General features: G+C 41.1%; 1 long non-coding RNA gene across 1 annotated transcript; it reads left to right on the forward strand.

Moving 5' to 3' along the window:
- The first annotated feature begins 390 nt into the window (after nt 1–390).
- On the forward strand, nt 391–2142 carry LOC128446239 (uncharacterized). The gene is made up of 3 exons (XR_008339561.1): nt 391–497; nt 1381–1434; nt 1686–2142. It is a non-coding gene; the product is annotated as an uncharacterized LOC128446239 (long non-coding RNA).
- The last annotated feature ends 14399 nt before the right edge of the window (nt 2143–16541 follow it).

A 16541-nucleotide genomic window follows, 5' to 3' on the forward strand; every position in this document is an offset into this window, starting at 1 on the left:
TAAAGTTAACGAAATTGCAACTTTTCATAATACTGTGTGACCGTGGTGTGGCTTCCAGTTTGAGGAATGAAAACATCTATATCTGGCAGATGTGCTGCAATATTTAGTCACTAGATGGCAGTGTCAGACCATGCTTTGTGTTATCTATGCATTAACAGACTGTGTTTACAGGGTGGCCAACTTTAGAGGAGAATTAAACCTTTTACAGCATTGCTCAAACTTTGGTTTTAGTCTCAATCGCTAAGTTCTTCCTTCATGACAACCCTGAGGGGGGTGTATTTTATTTTAACTCCCTCGTTTAAGCGATATAGATGTTTGAAATTCACGTGACGTCACAGTGTAAGCTGTGCGGTGTGTTGTGAGTTTGGCTTTAACCAGTTACAAGTGAACGCCTCATGAAATGGCTTACACCCACATACCCGGTAAATTACACACTTTGATGTTCTGCTCCTTCTCCTGACGGTCACGGTAACGATGTCTGCGCCTCCGTTTCTGTGGTAAGTCACGTTAAGTATTTTATTTCGATGTGATTCGCAGGGTGCCTTTGAATCAGCCGTGATAGCTAAGGGACGCTAATCCGGGAGCTACATACCAGCTCAGTGTATATCAACGGGTTCGATGCGAATGCCAGCTGTTACCGAAACAACCGCCATGAACCCAGGTCCACCAAGCAGAGATAAGCGTTCGTTTATAAGGATGAATCTGAGACAGGAGACTGTGTGTCGGCTTCTTTTTCGCTAGCGCCGGAGGCTAACTAGCTCGCTAACAAGCAAGCTAAGAATATCTTCGCATGGGTGCAGTAACTGTTCTTCGATTCGATTGGGGTTATTATCGACAAACACCGACATGAAACGACATGAGCGGGTCCACCCAGCAGATATAAGCGTTACTTTATGCGGATGACTCTGAGACAGGAGACTGTTTGTCGGCTTGTAAGTTAGTTTCGCTAGCGGGCTAGCGATGCTAACTGAAACCTGAGAAACCTGAGTGTTTAAAGTCACATCTGCATTGCAAGAGCAGCTGTTCAAAGGAGCATTACGTGTCCTAAAGCTCTTTCTTCAGAGTAGTGTTGTAACGTGTTACAGTGAAAAGTAACCGTGTCTCCCACCTTCAGTATTTAAATCGTTAATCTCAGACAGACTTCACTGAATTCTTTTGTTAAATATGAGTAAATCATAGCCTTGTAACTTTACTAGAACAGACAGTGTCATACAGAATTGTAGGCTAATATGCACTACCTATTTCCTAAGCTGAAATGATTATGATCTGATTAACTTTGAATTAATATTTTATTATTACCATGTAAAAGTCTGTTAAGCAGATAACATGGCACATGTATGACTTAACATATCTGTGTATTTGTGTTCAATGTTCCTCTAGGATGTCCAGCGTGAGACACAACTTGAATCCAACCAGACTGAACACTGACTCCAGGTACAGACCTGTTTTCATTACTTACAAAGTATTGCACATAATACATAATGTGTTAAATTATAATGCAATACTTTTAATGTGAAATAGCTCCATACTAAACATTCATTGTCATGGTAGTGCACGTTTTAATCCAAAAGCATATTTAAATACATAGTTGAATATCCACCGAAAATAAGAATACACACTTTGTTCATATGTAACTCTTTCTCTATAATTATGACATACTTTCATGTTTCCTATCATTTTATTAGGGACGGACGAGCCTGAAGGACACAGCTGTGATGACCATGTTCTGTCTCTTATGACAAAGCAGAAATATAAAACACTGGGTTCTTATCTAAAGTGTATCAAATCAGATCTCCACCATGTTGCTGCTGAGGACATCAGGTGCTGCAGTTCTTCATCTATGAAGATGAAAAAACTCACTGTTAAAGAATGTTTTGTGTTGTGTATGAAGCACAACAGATTTCAGATAGAACCGTTGTACTGTGGTCTGGGTTTGTATCCTAATGGTTAAATGCACATATTTTAAGTCGCTTTTGATAAAAGTACTGAAAGAAATACAACATTGTAAAAATAGATAAAATGTCTTTCTACCTCATCTGTAATATTCAAGGTGATAATCTCCCACAGAGCTATTGATAACAGTCCACATCAAGTCTCTCCACTTCCCTCGGTGTGAAAACATAATTATATAATTAATTTGAGAACTGTTTACAACACTGATGTGTGGAGATTATAATCATATCTCAACTGTCATATTCACTGTAAAACTCCATGACAGGCTAAATAAACGCGGTGGGAATAGTAATGGTGGATATAATATATTGTAACTTTACTAGAACAGACAGTGTTCATAGAGAATTTGAAAATGATGTACACTACCTATTTCCTAAGATGAAATGATTATGATCTGATTATTTTTATGTTTCCTCTCATTTTATTAGGGACGGACGAGCCTGAAGGACACAGCTGTGATGACCAATTGACCATGTTTTGTCTCTTATGGCAAAGCAGAAATATTAAACACTGGGTTCTTATCTAAAGTGTATCAAATCAGAAAGCAAAAGATACACATTGTTGTAATAAGTTTTTATTATTTTAACCAACCATAATAAAGATAGAAATGAATTGTTATCCATGACAATGAGCAATGACTGTTACCACTAAACAGTTGCAGGCCATCTTTATTTAAGGGAGGAATTTAGAAGTGTTGTGTAGCTTCTGATGATGATGCAGTCGTCCACGTGTTGACCACCATGTTGCTGCTGACGACATCAGGTGCTGCAGTTCCTCATCTATAAAGAGAAGAAACGCACTGTTAAAGAATGTTTTGAGTTGTGTATGAAGCACAACAGATTTCAGATAGAACCGTTGTACTGTGGTCTGGGTTTGTATCCTAATGGTTAAATGCACATATTTTAAGTCGCTTTTGATAAAAGTACTGAAAGAAATACAACATTGTAAAAATAGATAAAATGTCTTTCTACCTCATCTGTAATATTCAAGGTGATAATCTCCCACAGAGCTATTGATAACAGTCCACATCAAGTCTCTCCACTTCCCTCGGTTGGAAAACATAATTATATAATTAATTTGAGAACTGTTTACAACACTGATGTGTGGAGATTATAATCATATCTAAACTGTCATATTCACTTTAAAACTCCATGACAGGCTAAATAAACGCGGTGGGAATAGTAATGGTGGATATACCAGCCTTCAACAGAATAATGGTGAAACATAGTTACTATCACATGCAACTTACACGTGTAGCATATTGATATTAACTTATTATAATAAAACATAAAGTCTCAACCAAACATACCACCCTGCAGCTAACTTGCTTCAATCTGTTCATTAGACGTGTTAAATAAACGGTAACTTTTATAACAGTTTTATATTAAAAAAGCCTTGCGGCATGTAAGCATATGATGATAGATAAAGCAATAGGTTTTGTTGTAGTATAGTTTCAAGGTTACTTACCTCTAGTTCATAGAGCCTCCTGCTGGCTACAGTAAGTGAAGCGATAGTCCTTGCCGCAGTGCCGAAACGCATGCAACGCAGAGACGAGCGCTTCTCATTGAACGTTCTCTCTTCACCGATCGCAACAGACTTGAAATTGCCTGTGCTCGGGCCCGTTAGTGCTACAACGTAGCCCTAGTTATTATTATTTTTCTTCGCTCAGCGAATTGGCTTTTTGAGGGCTTTAACGTGCTCAAAAAGTTTCTAAAGTGTACAGTAAATTAGAAATGTGCGCAAGTTTACGTATTCTGAAGTATTTGGGAACGGTTGTGTCAAAACCGCTCAATAGCGCCACCTACGGAAAAGCCCCTCATTTAGCATTCACCGATCATCAAAAAAAACAAAGACTATTGTGTATCATGACTAGATGCACAAAAAAGTCCATCAGTGCATTATGAATAACGCAACAGGAAGCCCGCCAGTTTGACTTTAGTGGCCATTTTGGTCATATTCGATATTTTTTCTTTTAAGTACTCCTCCTACAGCTTTCATCAAATCAACTTACAATTTAGACGATCGTCATCACAACAAAATGGAGATCTAAAGTTATTGAAGGATTAAGTTTTAGCAAAACCGTCTGACCGTGGTGTGGCCTCAAAGTTTGATTAAACGCCATCAAAACACAGGCTCCTGTATCTTGGACATATTTTGTCCAATCGAGTCCAAACTATACACATAAGACAAGAGTCGCGACCTGAAGACATTGGTACAGAAATCGTGACTTAAAATCACAGCGTCCCCTGGTGGCAACAGCAAATGTCTTGTTTTTCTATGTCTTACAGTTTGACTCACTTCTCGTAGGGCCTTCATCAAATCAACGTAAAAATTTGATGCATGTGTACAAAACAAGATGAAGATCTAAAGTTATCAAAATTTAAACTTTTCATCAATCTGTGTGACCGTGGTGAGGCTTATAAATTTGATAAACAAAATGAAAACACCATGTCTGTAGTTAATGGTCCAACACTGCTCTCTAGTGACTTAATATTGAATTACACCTGTAGTGCCAATATTAAGGCACCAGAGGTCAGTGTAACACCATGGTTTGATCAAGACACAAAATGTAACTATTGAAAAAGCCATTTCGTCCCCTCTTCCCCCAATTTAAATCTGTCTGGAGCCGCACAACATATTTGATAACACAGGTTATAAAGTTATATATATACATATATATATATATAGTTATACAATATATATAAAAACTATAGTTTGTTGCATTTATTAAATAACAGAACGACAATAAAGACAACTGTTGACATTTAACTGGTATTTTTATCTGCTACAAAATAGGAAAACACCATACTCTGACCATGGCGTGGAGTCAAAGTCTGATCACATGCCATCAAAACACGAGCGTCTGTATCTTGGACATATTTGGTCCAATCAACTCCAAACTAGACATGTAAGACAAGAGTCGCGATCTGATGACATCTACAAGGACACCATGACTTAAAATCCTAGCGCCACCTGCTGGCTACAGGAAGTGAAGCGTTTATTCTTGCTGCAGAGCTTAAAACGCACGCAAGGCAGAGACGTGCGCTTGGTCATCGATCGCTCTCTCTTCCCCGACCGCAACAGACTTGAAATTGCCTGTGCTCGGGCCCGTTAGTGCTACAACGTAGCCCTAGTTGTTTATGTAATGCTCTGTCATTTTAGTTTGTTGATTTCAGTCTTTGTGTTTTCTGTTTCCTGTTTAATTTGTAGTCTCTGTTCCTTGTGTGTTGTTGCTGTCTTAACTTCCTGTCGTTGATTGTCGTCCCAATCCTAATGTGTTTCACCTGTGTTTAATTGCCCCTGCCTTCCCTGTGTATTTAAGCCTCTGTGTTTCCTTTGTCCTCTGTCGGATCTTGTTGTTGTTCTTCTACCCGCTGTCCCGTGTTCCTGTCCTGCCTTGTCCTGATTCCCTGAGCCTCTTGACTTTTAATCCCTCGTGTAAACGTACTTATGTTTTTGTTTTTCACCCTTTGGTGCTCACATTTATTTTGTTAAAAGTACTAGTTTAATCAAAATCACCTTTTGTTTTAAAACTCTGCATCTGGGTCCATCTCCTCCACAAACCTTAACAGTTTATTAGTTAAACAATTTACAGAACAGCCTTAGAATTGAGCTTTAGAATAAGAACTATACAGAACAAGTTTTTTTATAAACTTCAGTGAATCAATGAGCACAACACATGCAGCATTAAGAAGTTTAAAGTAAGATCAACTCAATGAATTTCAATACTCCTGTTGAGCCAGCCATGCCGCCTGGCTCTCACTTGGCTAGTGGAGAGGAGCCCTCGCTCCTTGGACATACTGCCTAAAAGAAGTGCGCTCATTTGCCTAATATAAAAATGGGGAGCATACTTTTTTGGGGGGGAATATAACAATAAATGGGAAAATCAACTAAACATCAGTTAACTACATCAAACATGGCCGCCAGCAGTGGTGTAAAGTAACAGAGTAAAAGTACTATGTTACAGTACTTAAGTCGTTTTTCTGAGGATCTATACTTTTCTTGAATATTTATATCCATCAGGACTTGTACTTTTACCCCAGTACTTTTATAAGAAAAAATATATACTTTTACTCCGTAACCTCGACATTGGACACCTCGTTCCCAATTCCACTCTGAATAAAGTTCTCTCATCACGATATTGGATTATCTAGACTGTGAGTGTTGCGCGAGAACGGACGGTTCTGTCGCGAGGACAACCTGAGGGCGGGACGGGAGATTAAGCCACCAACGCGGCTACACATCCGTGGCTACCTCGTCTAACACTGAGGAAGACAAAGCATCTTCTTTGGCAGAACAACAAAATGAACCACACCTGCGACCGTATCTAGCGAAATTTTTTGCTTTCGTAAGGATGAAAGATATATCCTGCAGAATGAGGCGCCTCTTGTGTCTGCTAAGGACACGGAAATAATGGCGTTTCAAAACTCTTTGTGGAACCTCAAAAAACACATTCAGGTAAGTGAATTAAGTAACTGCAGCCAGTCATGTTATGTCATGTGCCAGTACTAAGTAAAGATGCAATATTGTCGACAGAGAGATAACTCTAGCGAACGTTGACTTCTTTATTCACATGCAAACCTGAAAACCCCATGTGAACACTCCTGCAAAAGTCTAGCTAGTAAAATATAGTTTGCAATTGAACAATTTGACTTAACATAGGCCATTACAACGTAGACACGTGTATGAGCGTCCAGGTATGGTCCACGTGTAGGCGTGCATACACAAATTGTTCTTTGGATTGCATGTAGCTCATAATTGTTATAGTTCACCACATTTACTGCTATTTGTATAACCTTTCTACTGAATGTATGTATATTCTGTATGTCCGTTGTCTGGGTCCAGTAGCTAATTTATTCTCCCATTTATATTGACTGGCTGCAACGTATAGTTACATATCCTACCTCAGTAACTTAGAAAAGATGCAATTCTATTTATATGCAATTTAATATATTTGTTGCCACTTTAACAAATCTGCCATTGTGGTGCGCTCTATCGCGCCCTATTTAAGGAAGCAGCCGCCTTTTATTCGCCCTCTCTCTGGCTCCTTGTCTCTATTATGGATCTGGTTAGAGAGCAAGGTAGCATGGTCGTTTAACCCAGTTCTCAAATGATTTAAAATAAATATAATCGGAAAAAAGTATTTCTCTGACTGTGTTGTCTGTGTGTATATGATTCAGCATAGCTCGGTGCTAGTGTAACCTGGGTGTGTGTGTGTGTTGCCTCGGTCGATACAGTGCATTGCATAAGTATTCACCCCCCTTGGACTTTTTCCCATTATGTACTGTTACTAACTGGAATTCAAATAGACTTAAATAAACTTTCCCGTTTGATCAACAAAACATGCATAGTACTTTGGAGGTGCAAAATTAATTTTATTGTGACACAAACAATAATGAGAACAAAAAAGTTGACATCTGTTGGGTGCATAAGTATTCACCCCCCTGTGTCAATACTTGGTAGAACCCCCTTTCGCTGTAATTACAGCTGCAAGTCTTTTGGGGTATGTCTCTACCAGCTTTGCACATCTAGAGATGGAAAGGTTTGTCCATTCTTCTTGGCAAAAAAGATGAAGCTCAGTCAGATTGGATGGAGACCGTCTGTGAACCGCAATCTTCAAGTCTTGCCATAGATTCTCTATTGGATTGAGGTCTGGGCCATTTTAAGACATTAACATTCTTTAATCCAAACCATTCCTTTGTAGCTCTGGCTGTATGTTTAGGGTCATTGTCCTGCTGGAAGATGAACCTCCGCCCCAGTCTCAAGTCTTTTGCAGACTGCATCAGATTTTCTTCAAGGATTTCCCTGTATTTGGCTCCATCCATCTTTCCCTCTATTCTGACCAGTTTCCCTGTACCTGCTGAAGAGAAGCATCCCCACAGCATGATGCTACCACCACCATGTTTCACTGTTGGGATGGTGTGCTCAGGGTGATGGGCAGTGTTGGGTTTTCGCCACACATAGCATTTTGCATTGAGGCCACAAAGTTCAATTTTGGTCTCATCTGACCAGAGCACCTTCTTCCACATGTTTGCTGTGTCTCCCACATGGCTTCTGGCAAACTCCAAACGGGATTTTTTATGGATCCCTTTCAACAATGGCTTTCTTCTTGCCACTCTTCCATAAAGGCCAGATTTGTGGAGTAGACGACTAATACTTGTCCTGTGGACAGATTCTCCCACCTCAGCTGTGGATCTCTGCAACTCCTCCAGAGTAACCATGGGCCTCCTGGTTGCTTCTCTGATTAATTTTCTCCTTGTCCGACTCTTCAGTTTGGGTGGACGGCCTCCTCTTGGTAGGTTTGCGGTTGTGCCATATTCTTTCCATTTTCTTATGATGGATTTTATGGCGCTCAGAGAGATGTTCAAAGCTCTGGATATTTTTTTATAACCTAACCCTGCTTCATATTTCTCCACAACTTTATCCCTGACTTGTTTGGTGAGCTCCTTGGTCTTCATGATGCTGTTTGTTCAGTAATGATCTCCAACAAACTCTGAGTCCGTCACAGAACAGGTGTATTTATACTGAGATTAAATTGCAGACAGGTGGACCCTATTTCAAGCCTTATAGACTTTGTCACTGTTGTGCATTGACAACCTAAGTATGTCCCTTCCCGGTTACTGTTACGCCCCCTTTTGTGTTACGTGCTTACGTTGTAGCAATCCTCCGTTCTGTGTAAAATCGAATACATGTTTACGAGCAATTCTCCCTTGTACTCATTATTGGTGATAGTACCTGATAATACAGTGAGTATACAACAGACACCGGTCTTCAGCCCAATGGAAAATTCATCTCAAGGGCCACCCGGTGTTCAATAATTGAAGCTGTTGCCAACAGAATTAAAATATTGGTAACTGAGGGCATGAAGGCTGTGGATCACATCGCCTCCACTACAGACTGCTGGTCAGTCAGAAGAAGCAGCTTTATTAGCGTGTCTGCCCACTGGGTGGACCCTGACAGCCTAACTAGACAATCAGCAGCCCTGGCCTGTAGATATTTGAGAGGTTCCCATACCTTTTGATGTTTTGGCCACCGCACTCAATGACATCCATTCAGAATATGGAATCAGGATCAGGCTTTCAAAGTTTTCAAGGATGAGACAAACAACAATGAAGTCCGTGGTGATGCAGAACCAGGGGAGAAGGAAGAGAATGAGGGTGAGGAAGAAGTGGAGATCAGAGATCCTAAATCAGAATGATGGCTTTGAATTTGAGTTCCCAAAACATCAACGTTGTGCCTGTCTTTGCTCAATTTGGTCTCTACAGTCGATGCATACAAAAAACTGCATCGCTCAGCATTCAGCAAGTGTCATGGGCTGAGGAATAAATGTGGGCCATCCACTCTAGCAGCTGGAGCAGCAGAAGACCTCTGCTCCATCCAGCTGCTACGGCCAAATGCCACCCAGTGAAACTCACTGTTCATGGCTGTGGAAAGGTTGCTCAAGATTCTGAAAGACAAGGGAGAGACAGCTTTGAGAGATGTCTGCACTGAATTGAAGTACATTCAATGAGATACTTTTAAGACTTTTACTCAAGTCATTTACTACGGGTGACTAACTTTTAGTGGGCAGTAAGAGAAGCAAACAAGTCCATTCAGGGATAAGGCAAAAAATCCAAAGTCGGTAATCAAGGCAGGGTCCAAAACCAGGTAAGCAAACACACGGAACTTAGCACTGAATAGCATGAACACACGAAGGAGACCATGACATCTGGCAGCAGGTGTGTGGGGAAACCAACAGGAAGTAGAACTAGACACAAGAACCCAGACAACAAAATAAAAGAGGAAGTGAATACAAACAGAAACAGACTGAACTATTACAGTACCTCCCCCTCAAGGGACGGCTCCAGACGTCCCCGGTTGGTCTGTGAGCCGTCATTTTAGAAAATCTGTCCACTATGGTTAGAATGACTGCGTTACCTTATGAAGGAAACCGTAGGGCCACTGGCGAGAGGTCTTATTCTTGGCTCAGACGGGGCATGCAGCGACAAACTCCTGGACATCCTCACTCAGCGTGGGCCACAGAATACATTGTCGAAGGAGACTGATGGAGCGGGAAACCCCTGGGTCACACCTGAAGTTGAACGAGTGTGCCCAATGCAGGACCTGCGGACGGAGAATGGGTAGAACAAAAAGATGATTCTCCGGACAGCCTGCTGGGATTTCTACCCCCTCCAGCGCTTGTCGGACCTTATCAGAGAGGGCATGGAGAGGGGCTGCAACAGAGCTCTAGTTCCTGATGAAGCGTCTGTAATTTGCAAAGCCCAAGAACCTCTGCAGCTGCTTTCTGTCTGTGGGAACAGGCCATTCAATGACTCCACTGACCTTAGCAGGGTCCATCTGGATGCTGCCGGGGGCCACAATGAACCCCAGGAAGGAAACAGTCCGCTGATTAAACTCAAATTTTTCAGCCTTCACAAAAAGCTAATTCTCCAGCAGCTGCTGAAGAACCCGTCGGACATGCTACACATACTCGTCCTCAGACTTGGAAAAAAGCTAAATGTCATCCAGATATACAAAAACAAACTTGTTTAACACACTCATACCATCATTGACCAGGGCCTGAACAATGGCCTGGACGTTGGTTAGACCAAATGGCACGACCAGATACTCATAGTGGCTGCTAGGGGCGTTAAAGGCCTCCCGTATGCAAACGAGATGATATGTATTTCTCAAATCCATCTTAGAAAAAATGGATGCCCCTTTTAAACGTTCAAAAGCAGAGGAAATGGGTGGAAGAGGGTACCTGTTCTTGTCCATGACATCGTTCAGGCCTCTGTAGTCGATGCTAGTCGAAAATCGGAGGAAGAGCCAGAGTTCTGTAGCCTGACGTTGTCATACTCACAATTCTATTCAGAATGTGAGTCTGATACCGCTCCATTGGGCTGTGATTATGGGGCGTGTTTCAACCGAACCAGGAAATAAAATTCCTCTTCGCTCAATTGGATAGACCTACAACCAATCAGAGCAACGTAGTATGTGACGCATGTAAAGCGACGCATAGTTGTTGTCAACAGAACTCAACTGCACACACGCTGGAAGAGGTGGAAGAAGAAGATCAGTAAAAACTATTTTTGCCGGGGTTGTAAAAATAATTTAAGGATACACGTAGAGCTTACCAATACGATCAGCATTTTTTAGAGAAACAGTTAATGTAACAGCCCCCCCCCCGAACATGACGCAGAGTTTCTCTACTGATGGCACACGGCTCTTTATTGTTCACTTCATCGTAACCGTAAATACACCGTAAAACTGGAATGACATTAAGTATACGATATTTTAATCCATAAAACCAAACACAAACGTTAAAATACAATAAACAAACAAATCACCACGAGACAAGTCTGATGCGTTAACGTGACAGCGACCTTGGTTCCGCGCTACCTGCAGCAAAGTTAATGGGACCAGCTTCCTTACCTCGTTCCGCTGGCGAGGGGTGTTAAACTATAGTTTTTGAGAAATGCCGCACAGCCCACGTCCGGCCGTTGTTCCTGCTCTTATCCTTGTGCCGGCGCTGTACGGCAGGTGTCTTATTGCACTGGTCCGCAAGCGAGGGATCTGGTGCGTCTATTAATATGGTCCGCTCCTTAAAGTGCAGGTATTTATGCGAAGGGAGTCGCTTGATGACAGGTGTTACAATACCAGTGTTGTGTTGAGATTGTTTGTCAGAGTTTTTGCTTTTCTGACCATCTTCTGATGACATAGTGACTAAACAATAAATATTAAAGCCCCAATATAGGATAGGGCCAGAGTAGCCAGGCTTCCGTGGTTCTTGAATACAATGTGTTTTGTTCTAGACACTGAAACGTTTTGCTGGTGAGACATGCAGCATACAAGTGTTGTAATAAAGGTTATAAATAGATCATAAACAGATTGGATTTAATTAATTGTATAAAAAAGAACACAGGCTGTCCAGCAGTCAAGCAACTGCAACGGCAGAGGGGAGACATAGCGGTACATTATCAGGAAACTTTTATTTATTTTTGGCTCGATTAAATTAATATAAGACACTGGAAGGTGGTTTATGAAATGAAAAGTAGGGTTGGGTACCGAGAACCGGTTCCAATATGGCACCGGTACCTACCCGGACCGAAATGCAACGCCTATTTCGGTGCTTCATTTCGGTGCCTTAGCCAACTGAAGACTGAGGTCTTTGTTCCTCCCGCCTCCTCACACTTCCACTCCTTCCTTCACGGGAAGGGGCGCCTCCCGTCGGGTCCCTGCATGAGTCGGGCGCGGCTGCCGGTGGACAAACTCTTCTCTCCTTGCAGCCCGTTACGCGTGCGTCAGGGCTTCCGTGCAGGTGTGGGAGAATCTCCTCGCGAACCATTTCCTCTGTGGCGGTGCGCCGCAACCGGCTCTGGGTCGGCTTGGAAAGGCTGGGGGCGGGAGGAACAAAGACCACGCCGAGAAAGGTTTCACAAAAGCATCTGCATTTTAGGGGGAAGAAGGCAGGCCGAAGCCTGCCTGCGACAGCCCTAGCCGCGGAGACACAGGGGTCTCCGAGGGATGGGAAAGCGACCCCTCAGTCTTCAATTGGCCCAGGCACCGTAGTCAGTCACGAGTCAGAGTGTGTGTGTTTTGTATTTATTTTTATTTATTTAAGTATAGTGTAAACTTTTGTTAACAGTTCATATACATATTTTTTTTAAGTATCGGTTTAGGCACCGGTATCGTTTTAAAAGTATCGGTTAAGCACTGGTATCGGAAAAAACCCAAACGATACCCATCCCTAATGAAAAGAGAAATTCCCCTCCAGTTTTTAACATTATAACATTTAAATTTTGTAATATTTCACTTGCACTTTCTGTGCAAAATTAAATTTTTTAACGATACAAACTTTAAATCTTCATAAGAACTAACAAACCAAACATCGCATAGATTCACTGAACAAAAATATTGAAATTTAAACACATTTCTTGCCATAAATATCATCAAAACTTTTTAGAATGCACAAAAATTCTTCAAATATAAAATGTTTCTTTAAAGGGATCTCCGCCATCTTGCATGAGAATATCGCTGCAGAGGTTTGCGCAAGCGCACTATCGCTGTACGTATTCATCAGATTTCAAAAGATAGTTTGTGCATTACTTTTTGCGTTGCCCCACTTGCTCACTGTGAATCCAATGGGGTATCCCCTGCTCACATCGGATTCTCTAACATCCTGCAAACTTTATACTAGGAGGCCAGGTCTGTAAAGTTCTAAGATAAATAAGAGACTCTCACACAGACATTTGCGTTCACACAAGCAAAAGTTTAGAAATTGTGATACACAGAAAATAGGCTGCAAACATTTGACTTTTTTCCAACCAAAATGTCTATTGTCTAACACAGGGGTGTCCAAACTTTTTGTCCCGAGGGCCACATTCCAAAAAAATGTGAAGGTCTGGGCCACTCACGCCGCCACGCCCCCCTGCCCTGGAGCGGACTATTGAAAGTGCGCTTCAATCGTGTCGCTTAGGGCGGGGGGCGTGGCGCCACCTACTGTCAAAACTGAGAAGTACAATACAGTGGGCCATAGTCCATTACATTACAATTCATTTAGCTGACGCTTTTATCCAAAGCGATTTACAATCAGTGCATTCAAGGGAAGGGGAGAGCGGGTAATGTGAGACACCCCCTGTATCTAGGCAACGGACACAATTGTGGTCATGTGATCATTAAGTTTTCAAGCCCCTCCCATTCCACCCTTGCCATGAAGGAGAAGTTGGTGCAGGTGCTGTGGTTAGAATGTTTTTTCACCAAAAATGTTCTTGCATCAACTCTTGTGTCAAAACAAATAGATTCAGGTAGAAAAGCTTATATCATACATGTTGATGAACTTCCAACATATAAAATCATTTGATTGATGCTAGCTGAAGATTAGCCTGAATTGCTAAGAGATGTTGTTTTTTCTAAAATGTTGGCTGTGGGGTAAAGTGAGACAAATGCTGTAGGGTAAGGTGAGACATGTAGCACAAGTTAGGTTTAGTCTTAAAAATATTTTAGTGTAATATTACATTACATATGTTTTATTTTTAATGTCAAAAACATTGTATAAAAGCCATCATGCCTAGAAACTAAACCAGGAAGACAACCTGGGGCCAAACACCCCTCGCAGAGATGGAGAGTGTAGCCGCTGAGGTCATGCAAGGAAAGAAGTCCTTAAGAAAAGCTGGAAGGGATAGAAATATTGATAAGACAACCCTCAAAAGATTCATAAAGAAAAAAGAGAAAGGGAAAGTAAAATCAGTTGCCTGGGTGCAGTAACTGAGGCAAAGAGAATATTCACAGATGAGATGGAGGAGGAGCTTGCAATCACTTGAAACAACTAGCTGACCAGTTCCATGGCCTTGTTCCAGTTAAGTGCCATGAACTGGCATTTGAATACGCAGAGAAAAACAATATCCCTGTCCCTGCCAATTGGACAGAGAAACAATGTGCAGGTAAGCTAGGGTGTGCAAGAGATCACATGAATCATAATAATCATAAATGTGCCTAATTGACCTATTTCAACATGTGTTGTTATGGTATTTTTAAAGCGGAAAAAGTAAGTGGATCACTTTACCCCCTTGATTTCTCTGGTCTGTCTCTCACTTTACCCCTTAGCTGGGGTAAAGTGAGAAACAAGACCACTTTTTTTTAAAACAATCATATTTTCACTGCCCTTTGTCCTGAAGACATTCTGATAATTTCCATTGCTAGGAAACATCCTGAATTAATGGGAAATGTGTAAATTTTACTGATATATAATTTTAGCTCGCCTAGAGGGGAGCAAATGTAAAAAAAATTATCATATTACCCCGCTCTCCCCTACCCGAGGGTACAAACCCAGAACAACAAGAATCAAGAAAGTACAATTTCTTCAAAAATAGAGCAAAACTACAAAGTGCTATAAGTAGGTGCCATTTAAGTGCTACGAAATTATTAGTTTAAAAAAAAAAATTATAATAATTTTTTTTTTTTTTTAATTTTTTTGAGGCGGGCCAATTTAAAATGGAAGGCGGGCCGCAGATGGCCCGCGGGCCGTAGTTTGGACACCCCTGGTCTAACATAAAACAATGTTACATATAAGCGCGGGTCAGGCTTGGACGGAGTGTCTTTTTGGTTCTGGTCGGGCTTGTTTACACATTTTTATTAGATCTTAGTTGAAATAGCGACTTTTGAGATATGGCCCTTGAATGGATTATACTAAAGAGGTAAATAATTAAGATTGATGGTTGACACATGAACTCAAAGAATTGAAGAAATATCATATCTCCCACCCTGAATGGAAAGAGTAAGGACATTTGACAGTGCACTAGAATGATGAGTTTGTTAAATGCCTCTGGCATTACCTGTTTTTAATACACAGAGATTGCTCCGAGGGCAAGAGCATAAACAAGTTGAACGTTTTCAAGTGAACGAACAAGGTTCTCCTTAATAAAAACTTGAACCTCCTTACTGGATGAATGCACTGGTGAGGATTATGCTTTATCTTTGTGGTATTCCAGTGTGGATATAAATAAAGCTTTTTCTTTCCATTCCCCACCAAGAGAGGCCTCTTCTTCCTCCTCTTATATAAGAGTGGGTGTTGGGTCGGCCTGCTTGACCATGAAAGGGCCTTTGTGTTCACCAGTCAGTCTGTGGCATTGATTTAACACATGCCTGCAGCTGGAATACTGACTGCAAACAAATCAATGATATTTTCTGAAATGGGATTTATTGAATGCTTTAGTTGACAGCCGTAACATATTGAGATTTTGAAATCACTATCTCCCTCCAAGGTTATTTATTTTTGCAACAAAATACCTTCTTTGGCTCTCTTGTTTTTTTGCCAATCCAAGGGAACCTGATTATCTTTCAGCGTATTTATTTTGCGCCACACAGCAGCATTTTCACTTTGACCCGAAGCTTGTTAAGCACTCATCTGTCAACCATTAGAAGGAAGTCCAACCTGCTGTGACAGTGGTGAAGGGCTGAAAAGACGAAAGGTGTTTGGATCTCTGATGGGGATATTTATGCATCCAAGATGCTGACGTTTTTCTTTTGTTTTGTTGTTGAATGAGATGGTGCTTTTTCCCCAGGATAGTTTTTTCTTATAAGAAAACCAACTTATTTGAGGCAGCAGGGATGAATGTGGAATATTATTTCAGATTAACTGAGATGACTATTGAATTTGTATTACAAGATGAACATATAAATTTCAATTGAAAACAAATTGATAATATCCTCTTAAACTAGTCTTAAGAGGATATTGTCAATTAAAGAAATTACAATTTCACTACAATAAGTAAAATAGACCCATTACAGTTTGTACTTATATTCCTTCATCCTTTTTTTTTTGCCATTTCTTTTTAGCAATGTACTATTTTATCTGCTTCTTCTTCTTGGTAGACCCAGTGTGCGTGACAGCTTTTCATCAATACATACAGTATTTGAATGTGTGCATTATACAGGTCACTGTCCTCTTAACCTCGACAGACATGATAGTAATCTGCATCCTCCACCTTCTCATCCATGTGTGTTAGCCGGAGTTATAATGGCTGTCTTGGGACATTGGCTCTAGGTGTAACAGCTCCACACCTCAGAGGAGCACTAATGATTCCTCTGATTCAATTTAACAGTACTCC

Source organism: Pleuronectes platessa, chromosome 8 (assembly GCF_947347685.1).
Source record: "Pleuronectes platessa chromosome 8, fPlePla1.1, whole genome shotgun sequence".
Lineage (NCBI taxonomy): Eukaryota > Metazoa > Chordata > Actinopteri > Pleuronectiformes > Pleuronectidae > Pleuronectes > Pleuronectes platessa.